General features: G+C 45.1%; 1 protein-coding gene across 2 annotated transcripts in view; it reads left to right on the top strand.

Annotated features, from left to right (window-relative positions):
• Window positions 1–5,295: 5,295 nt before the first annotated feature.
• SIAH3 (siah E3 ubiquitin protein ligase family member 3) overlaps window positions 5,296–9,177 on the top strand; it is a 53,001-nt gene continuing 49,119 nt past the window's right edge. The window contains exon 1 of one of the 2 annotated variants that reach the window (XM_008929112.2): window positions 5,296–5,323. The gene's annotated coding sequence lies outside the window, so the exon portion shown is untranslated. Of the gene's footprint in view, window positions 5,324–5,353; window positions 5,402–9,177 lie in introns of those variants that run through there. The other variant, XM_018071044.1, reaches the window with a different exon arrangement.

Here is a 9,177-nt window from a genome sequence, read left to right as displayed (position 1 = left end):
ATAATAAGGTACAAAGGCACACAGTTGTCATTTACCATCAGCTTTAAAATGCTTTGTGTTAACCACATTTACTCCATTGGATGTAAGCTGTCCATTTAAACCCTCTTGAAATGCTAACATTTACTACAGATCCTAGTTTTACTGCCCCTCTCTTCCGGGCTTTTCCTGCCCCAACTTCCAACAAAAATGTGATTCAAATAGAAAAATGGCTCACAGGCTGCTACAATGGGTGTCCATTTCTCTTCTCTCACAATATTTTCTGTAGGAGTCTAGAAGAAGACTGACCTTGACATAAGACATCTTCCTTGTGCTACAGGGTGTAACCTCTACTCCCTCTTGTGACAGTGCAGGAGGAAGCCTGCTCTGCAGCCCTAACCAAGGGAGAATTTTTCCTTGTCAGTGAATTGAGCAAATTGGATGGGAAATTGCTCCCGGGTCCTATCTGCATGTTTGATTCTAGGCTGCAGCCAGAGCTCATAGAGGTCTTTTTTCCCCAAGGAATTGGGGACTTTTGTTGTCTGTGCTGATGTTTTTTCAAGTTTCTCCATGGGAAACCCATAGTTTACAAAATGAAAACATCTAGGAATTTCTTGACAATTAAAACTTTTCAGATCATGGAAAATCATTGAAACAATCATGTTCTTGATAATGTTTATTGAGTGGAAAAGCTGGTTTTTTACTTGTAAACATCAGGGCAATTTTCTTCTCAGTCTAGCAGATCTAGTCACATCTGAGCCTTATCTCCTTTCTTACACTGTTTCATTTCTGTTTATTTCACCTCCTTTTTCCCAACTGTGCCTCTCCCTCTTCCACTGACAGAGATGGTGCTGTGGTTGAAGGGTCAGCACATGGTTAAAGTGAGCGTGTGGTCAAAGGGTCAGCATTACCTGGCTCAGCTCCTGCAGAAGGCTCACAGCATTGTTTAAATATCCTGGTAACCAGTGGGATTTTGTGGTGCTCTGGTGTCAGGAGGAAACCGACTAATGGATTTCTCATTTACTTTTGACTCTAGGAAGTAGAAGGCTGGAGCTGGAAAGGGGAGAAGTGCACTGAAGTCTGGGAAACTTCCAGGCACTGCCCAAACTTCTTCTGCAGGCAGTGATGGGTCACTCTGCTCCCGTGTCCATCTGCAGAGGGACACTCTCATACTCACTGCTGATCCACCCCACTGCTCTGTCCCCTGCACTGTCACATAAAGATCCCAGGGATTCTCAGTTGAAATATCATAGTTCAATGGCAGTATTCCTAGGATATGTGTTTTTCATATTTATTCATATCTTGTTAGTTAGAAGGCACTAGCTAAAGAAATTGCTACTTGCCCCAGTCAGCCACTGAATGCAGTTTATTTAACTTACAAAATGCAAATATCCTGGTGGTCAGAGGGTTAAGAGGAAGCATCGACTAAGTACTTGTAAATTGATGTAGTGCCCTGAGGGTACCTCTGCTGGTAATAAAGTGCATCTCATGAACAGATCTGACTCTGTGCTACAGCCCAGCAAAGCGAAGTGGAGTGGATCTGTCCCAGATTAACTGTAAATGAGACTGACACTCTCAACACAAATCGACGTCCATCAGGACTATGATCACATTAATTACAAGGCCTTGGAAAACAATCAAGGAGGGCTTACTCTTCTCCAGGGGAAATTAATTGAAGGGATCTGCCAACAGTGGAAAAATCATATGTACAAGAAGAAAAAGCCATTTAAATTCTTTTATTTGCTCACCTTGCTCATGATGGAAACCAGTAATATTAGCAATAGCTGCTAAGTGTAAATTAGTCTGGGTTCTGTGTTCTTCCTCTGCCACTCTCCTTGCCCTGACCTTTGAGGTGGAGAAGTCCATCTCATCCATGGATGTATCCACATCCAGACAAGCCACAGGTAGCAAGGAATCACCACTCTAAGACTGGCAGTGGGAGATAAATGGGGCTGTGAGAATGAAAAGTGCATGGACTGGGAAAGGCTGGGCTTCCCAGGTGCTTGAGGACACCCACGTGTGGTATGAGCATCCTTACAGCTGAGATTAGGGTGCCATGAGTGCTTCCCACCCCTGCCTCACCCTAGAGCACACAGATGCCCTCTGTGCCCAATCTTGCTGTAGGAACATGCCTCTGCTGTCCCCAAACTGACACTTCTGCTCTCTTGCCAAATGGCTCCAGCTCCATACAGGTTCAGCCAGGGACCAAAGGACCAAGAGACACAGAGTGGCCAAGCCTCCTTCACTGATGTTTCGGAGGAACCAAAACATGCTTATTTTCTTTGCTAGAGGGAAATGGATTTAGCACCCAAGATGTCAGGTCCTCCTTTATTACTTTGTACCATTTGTGCTTGTGCATTGGAGCATCTCACCCTCAGCAGGCACAGCAGAAATGCAGATGAGGTGGTGATGCCTGGGCAGCACACTGGATCAGGGGCTGAATGAAATTGGGATTAAAAAAAAAAAAAAAGAAAAAAAATCCTGATCTGAACTTTGTGACTGCAATTTGTCACAGCTCCTCCTTTCTTTTGATGGGCCATGGGCCATGGGCCAGGGTGGGTGGTAGGTGTTCTCCAAGGCAGGATGACTTCTCTTGAGCTTTAAATCAAAGCCACCATGCCAACAGGCAGAGGGGTGAAGGTGCTGCTTCATGCCTTATCCTCCAGCTCTGCTACTTTGCATTTCAGATGTAGGGGCATGGTTTATAATCTAATTCCAAAATACAAAAACTTGGCATCTATTTTTTGTGCTCTGTTAAGCAACTGTTTGGATTTTTATGATTCAACTAGTATTTGTGGGGTTTTTTTGTTGTACACAAACATCCAATAGTAACATTAAAAAAAAAAGTGGAGTCTCTTTATTGATTTGCTTTTAGTTAAAAACAAACATGTCATATATAATTAAGATGTACACTGCTTGTAGACAGTGGAGAGCACATTTATAAAGCTATCGAAAGAAATAATGGAAGTGAAAAATATATCACAGCCACCTTTCCAAATCATTCAAATAGGGTTGTTTACACCCATAAAAGGTTGATAGTCCTTCTGGCAAACTTAATACAATCATTTGCTTTGTACTTTAAATGCCTGGAATATTTTAACCCTGGAGAAAAATGAATCTCAGTGGGATTGCTGAGAAATTAAGAAAAGTGTGTCCGATGAGCTTGCTTCATACAGAGAGGTGAAATAACACCAGGAGAGTCAGCTGATCATTTGATATCTTTACATTAAAAAAACACAAGGCAAACCCTGAGGCATGCCATTGTTATGCTGTGTGACAGGGATTGCTTTCAAACAAGTCGTGTTTTCGACATTAGCTGCATCATGGTTTTATAAATTGCCATTTAAAATGTAAACCAGTGTGCATTCGGGAAGGAAGCCTCCTGAGACCCCCTGAGCCGGAGTGCGGTGGCCTCAAGGCCGCGGGTCAGGGCTCATCTGCTCAGTGGGGCTTTCCTTGATTGAGGGTGACAGCTGGGTGGGTAGGAGGCAGTGGTGGAAGGGCTTGGGGAGGAGTGGGTTGCTATCCACTAGCTAATTGCTGGCAAGAGTTATGCAGGAGTTGTTTGTTTTCTGATAATAGGTCAAGACATAGTCAGAATGGTCTTGATAGCTTGCTTTTGGGTTTCATGATGAGCTATCTGGATGCTCAGTTTTACTGAAGGCTCAGATATTTGGTAAAAAATGTCAAAAACAACTGAAACACTGAGCCCCCAAAGAAAGGAAATAAGGCTTTGAATTACTGCCTGACTCTGATGTGCCATGATGAGCAATGCATGCAGTTTTAGTCCCAGTGCTATTACACACAAATCACACTGGGAATGCTCCCTCAGCTATTATTGCCAGCAGAGGGATGCTTTCACATCAAGATGTTTAACTCAAAGCATTCGCTTTGCTGGAAAAATCTTGGAGACCAGGCTTTGGGAGTTTTCCCTTCAGTGTAAAGCAGCAGAGCTATATCCCAGGCTGGAAGCTTTCAGCTTTGGTCTTTGCTGGCTGCGCCAAGGTCAGGCTCTGCTCGCCTCTCAGGAGCTGGCTGTATCACAGCCAGAAATGCGTGGTGTCAGCTGGGATTTGCACTGACAATATTGCTCTCGGTTTCAATGTGCATCCTCCGGCATGAAAAGCATTCCAGGAAGGAGGTGGCTGTATCCCCAGAGATGATAACCGATCTCATTTGAAAAACATTGGTTATTCTCTGGAAAACAGAGCCGAAATTAAGACATCATGCAATTAGGACTGTTGTCCCTTCAAATGATTATTTTCCACTAAAAGATGTTGTTATTATTGGTGGAGAGGTGGCTGCAGGAGCAGTCCATTTGACAATTGTGTGTGACACCAGGAGAAAGAATCACCCGTTTATTTGCTATATAAATCAAATTAATTTAGTTAAATTTACAAACACGGGAAGAAAAGCAATAAGGTCTGTCCTGTGGCTGTGCCCCAAAACAGGCAACACTCAGTATTGAAACTGCTCTCCTCAGGGGAACCAAGAATGTGATGTGGCCGCAAATATTCATTTGGTTGTTGTCATTTCCAGTGCTATGTATTTTAAATTTACTTCAAGCACTGTAGAAAACCTGTACTGGTGAGAAACCACCTGCCCAGAGGGACTTGGTGAGGTGACATGCCCACCAGCATGAAGGGAAGTTTTGCTGTCTTGCTCCAAGAAAAGAGTGAATTCAAGGTTTATAACTCTAGACATACCTCCTCTACCACACAAGGCAGGTCGATATTTATAGGAACATCTTCTGACCCCCTAAATCTCGCCTTCTGCCCCCCTCCGCTGCTCTACCAGCATCCTCTGCCCTGTCCATGCTTCCAGCTGAAGCACTGCACAGCATTACTCTTCCACCTGTGATGCAAAGAGAAGGTAAAAAGAGGTCGTACTTGGACAACACTCCCCAGTATTTCTTGCCTTGGTATTTGCTGTGGTAGCCAAGGCAAGATGGGCTGTGATGTGGATTCAGGACACCACAGCCTGTCTCTCTGGCTCACAAGACACTAGTCCAGATGCAAAGAAACAGTCACTGCAGAATGTAGCCGAGAGGGAGCTGGGTGGCTTTCACCATGCTGGACAGATGGCAATGGCAGGCATTGGTGTGCTTCGTCTCTGCTGACATCAGCATAATTACAAGAGCATATTGAGCTGAAGGACAGCCCAAAAAATTCATTTCAGGGAGGACTGAAACAGAGGAGAGCCACCTCTGTTTTTTCTTCCTGAGATTATCTTTCAGGGTAAAATAAATAGTCTAAGTAAAATTCTGCCATCAGATACCTGTCTATAAATGCCACTGATGTCATGGGAGCACCATGGGGGAACATGGGAAGAGGATCTGGTCCTCCAGGTGAGGCCCTTCTTGCTGAGCAACCTTTTTTGTGTGCACTTTCTGGGCAGATGGGTCCCTGCACCATTGCTGACCAAGGTGGGCTCAACCTTAGCTATCTGTGGGCTGAAAAAATGCTGCTGGCTGCCAGGATGCCTTTGGTACATGTGCAGATGGGAAAGGATGTATTCCAAGCTGTTACTGGGTGCAGCTCATGTGGGATGGGTGACACTGGTGATACACTGGGACACAGTAATCTTCTTAATAGCACTTGGCACTGAACACTACCTCTCATTCCACATCAGTCTGAATCTCTGTGCCATTAGCTAATTGAACTTTGCAGAAATGCCTCAGAAACACTGGCATTGGCAGGCACATTTTTCAAATTATTAAATACAGATTTGGAAAGACTACATGTCCCACTTGGCCTCTGGTCATCAGTGGGATCCGCAAGCCTTTAGATGGCAGGAGCTTGTGAGACCTTCAGATAGTGATGGTGGACCCCAGTTTCACCAGGGACCAGGACTGCACAGAAAAATATTGCTGTAATCTGTCCCAGGGACTCTCATGAAAAGGGATTGGAAATTTAGAAAAGGGGTCTGAAATCAAAACACTTGTTCAACCATTCCCAGCCTGAATAATTTATCGTTCTTGTGACCCAGAAGAGGAGGGACTTCATTCTGTCTTGCTGGGTCATTTGGATACAGCCCTCCACCTCTGCTTTGTCTAGGCCCTCCTCCTTGGTGGGGAAGCGAGGAACAGCAGTACCTGTTTCATCAGGGCTCCTTTGCACTGCCAAAAGTTTCTCACCCTTTGACATGAGCACAGCAAGTCTGTCTCATTCCTGCTACCTGTCTGTCCTTCGCACATCCCCTTGTGTGTGTCTCTGTGTTTATTTTAAAGCACTTGGATTGAAAAAAAAGCCCACTGGGACTGTGGCAGCTCCTAGGGAGGCACCCAGCCTCCTGATTATAAACCAGTGTGTGTAACTTAGAGCACACTAAGGAGATAAAAGGGCATCAACTGCACTGCCACTTCCCTTGGCTGAGCGTTCCCTCTGGGAGCAAAGAGAGGGGCCAGAGACAGCCTCTCAGGCAGGCTTTCCAGCAAATGAAAAGCTCCCCATCCCTTAAAACCTACTCAGAATTAGAGGCTGCCTCTGAATAAGCCACTGCCTGTGCTTTCAGCAGGAAAAGGAGCCTCCTCCATCCATTTCTTCTGGCTGCTGGTGGTTTTTCTCTCCAACACAAGGCAACTGAGGCAGATACGGTCCATCCACCCAGGTGATATGGCCTGAGGAATCAGGAATCTCTGGTGGACACTGTTAGGCTGGCAATTGAAAGCAATAGGTCCTTATGGTAATTTAGGCACCAGACAACCACTATGAATAGGAAATGATGGCAGTTATTTTATCTAGTAACAGCATGAAAATGTAAAGTGTCTTTATTGAGCTGCTGGCTTGCTAGTGAGAGCTAAAGGAGATGCTCTCTCGGGTATAACATTTGCAGAGAAGTGGCATGAGATATTGCCATAAACTCTCCCGTTAATAAGCGAGCAGAGGAAGACAGCGCATACCTAATGCAGCCGTGTGAAGGGACAAAATTAAGAAGGTGGAGGCAGAAACCTTTCTCTCTTGGCAGCAGAGGTACCCCAAGGAGAAACGAAGGATTCCCCTCCTGACCCAGCAACTAGAAAATGCATGTACTGCTAATATCAATCTAGGAAGGATGGCTTCGAAAGGAATAAAAGAAAAACACTTCTTACCACATTAGTGTCCTTCAATACCAGAGGGAAATGTAAGTTTCTGCCAAAGGGAGATTAACAGGAAAGCCCAGCTCAGCAGCTGTGCAGTGATGATGCTTTGCAGGTGGCCAGAGGGTGTAGAAATGACTTTTGCTCTGTGATAGATGGGGGAGACATGGCCCAAGCATGTGAACAGCAGCAGCATGCATCCCCAGTTATACCAGTCATGGTGTTGGATGTGCAGTGTTGCAAAGTAGCTCTGGGGGCGATGACCACACACGGTTGAAAGCGAGCTGTCCAGAGGGAGAAGGAAGGCAGCACTCAGGAAATGCTGGGAAGAACCTCTGAATTGCAAAATTGGTTCGAGTTCAGCAAATTCTATTTTCTCCGTAGTTTCATAAGACTGTCTGTGGCATTTGTCACTGATATCTTAATTGGCATGTTATTTAACTGCTTCATAGATTGCTTTTGATAGTTCTCGTCCAATGAAAGCTGTCCTTTGGAGAAAACAAAAACTGTTGAGACATTTAAGATCAGTTTCTGCTGATGTGTACAATTCCAGTGCTTGTGTACAATTCCAGAACAGCTATGGCTTATATTGCTGCATGCAGTCAAAATAGATTTCTGAAAACCTATGTGGCAAAATAATTCACCACAGATAAAGTATTTTGGTAAAGTCAACAACTTTTGGCAGTACTTTGCTTTTGAAAAAACAGCTGATTTTTAAAAAACAGGAAAAAAGATCTGTTGATGTTCTCACCTCTCATCATCATAGACACTAAAAAAGATGAGAAGAGGGAATACCTCCATGCATTTTCCAGGGAGATCTGCAGTTCTCCTCCCTGTCCACAGGCAGCTCTGTCTCCCTTGTGGTTGCACTGAGTGGTGTCAAATCTGCCCTGCAAGTGAAGTGGAAGCGTGGGAATGGAGAGCCAAAGGAGCAGACGTGTCACACCTGTAACCAGAGCACCATGACACTGTGAGCCAAATGGGTCTTTTTGCTTCTGTACTCACTGGAGGTGAGAAGCGGACAAGGCTTGACAAGAGCAGAGGAGGAGGTAGAGAACATGCATGGAGAAGCTGCAGGAGTGACCTTATCTTGGGCAAGAAAGGTGCTGTCTATTGGGTTTGCTGATGGAGGTTTTAGGCAAAACTATGTCTTCACATGGAGAAAGTCTGTGACGACAGTGAGGGAAAGCACAATGACTTTATGAAGGCAGAAGCTCATGCAGGAAAATAATTCAGACTGGGAAAAAAAGATAAAAAAATGCTAGTGGTGAAGATAAATAATCTTTGGAAGAACTTAGAACTTAGCAGGAGGTACCACTGGTCTCCTTCAAAGGAATCTTCAAAGCCAGGCTTTTTGGAAAGGATGGGGTCCAGTCAAAGCACAAAGCAGTCAGTATGAAGTTACATGTACGTTACAGGGGGCAGCCTGGAGGGCTGCAACTCTTCTGCCAGTTTTAAAAGTTGCTTCTTCTTCCAAAAGGTTCTGCTTCTCTAGAGATGTGCCCTCTAATGTCGCAAGATGACAGTTGTAAGTGCTTAGGGAATACTAGCAGAATGGACAGCAGATGGTGGTCCCTGCCCATGAGCCAGTTCAAAATGGCATCTCCTGTAATCACTGCTGGGGACAGGGGGCTGGGCTGGAGAGATCACTGCGCTGAACTAGTGAGACTTTTCTTATGTTCCTGCTTAAAAGACAACAGAGGAAAATGATAACTAACAGTGCAAACATCTCTCCTCAAAACCTGCTGTGAGACCTGGGAGAACACAGGAAGCTTTGTACATTGTTTGCATTCAAAGGATGCAGAAAACTGCCTGATGCCCCAGTCAGGTCAAAGGAAATGCACCCTTAGTGTGCCCTATTCCCCCCACTATAAAGGACTATAAAAGGAGCTGGGCTGATGCACTCAGATGTAGACACACAAGGGAGCAGTGCCTAATTGGCATGGATCCTGCTCCTCCAGCCCCTGGCCAGACAGAAAATGAACCTTAGCTAGATGGAGGCAGTGACACATTTAAACACCCAGTTAACATCCCTAGAAGGCAAGGATGAAAATGTAAGAGGGATCCTTCCCTGCACCAAGGCGCCCATGCAGGCTGTCCCTGCTAGAGGGCAGTGGCCAGTT

The sequence above is a fragment of the Manacus vitellinus genome, unplaced genomic scaffold (genome assembly GCF_001715985.3).
Source record: "Manacus vitellinus isolate BGI_N305 unplaced genomic scaffold, ASM171598v3 scaffold_2_pilon, whole genome shotgun sequence".
NCBI classification, from domain to species: domain Eukaryota; kingdom Metazoa; phylum Chordata; class Aves; order Passeriformes; family Pipridae; genus Manacus; species Manacus vitellinus.
This window is presented reverse-complemented; position numbering and strand designations above follow the sequence as displayed.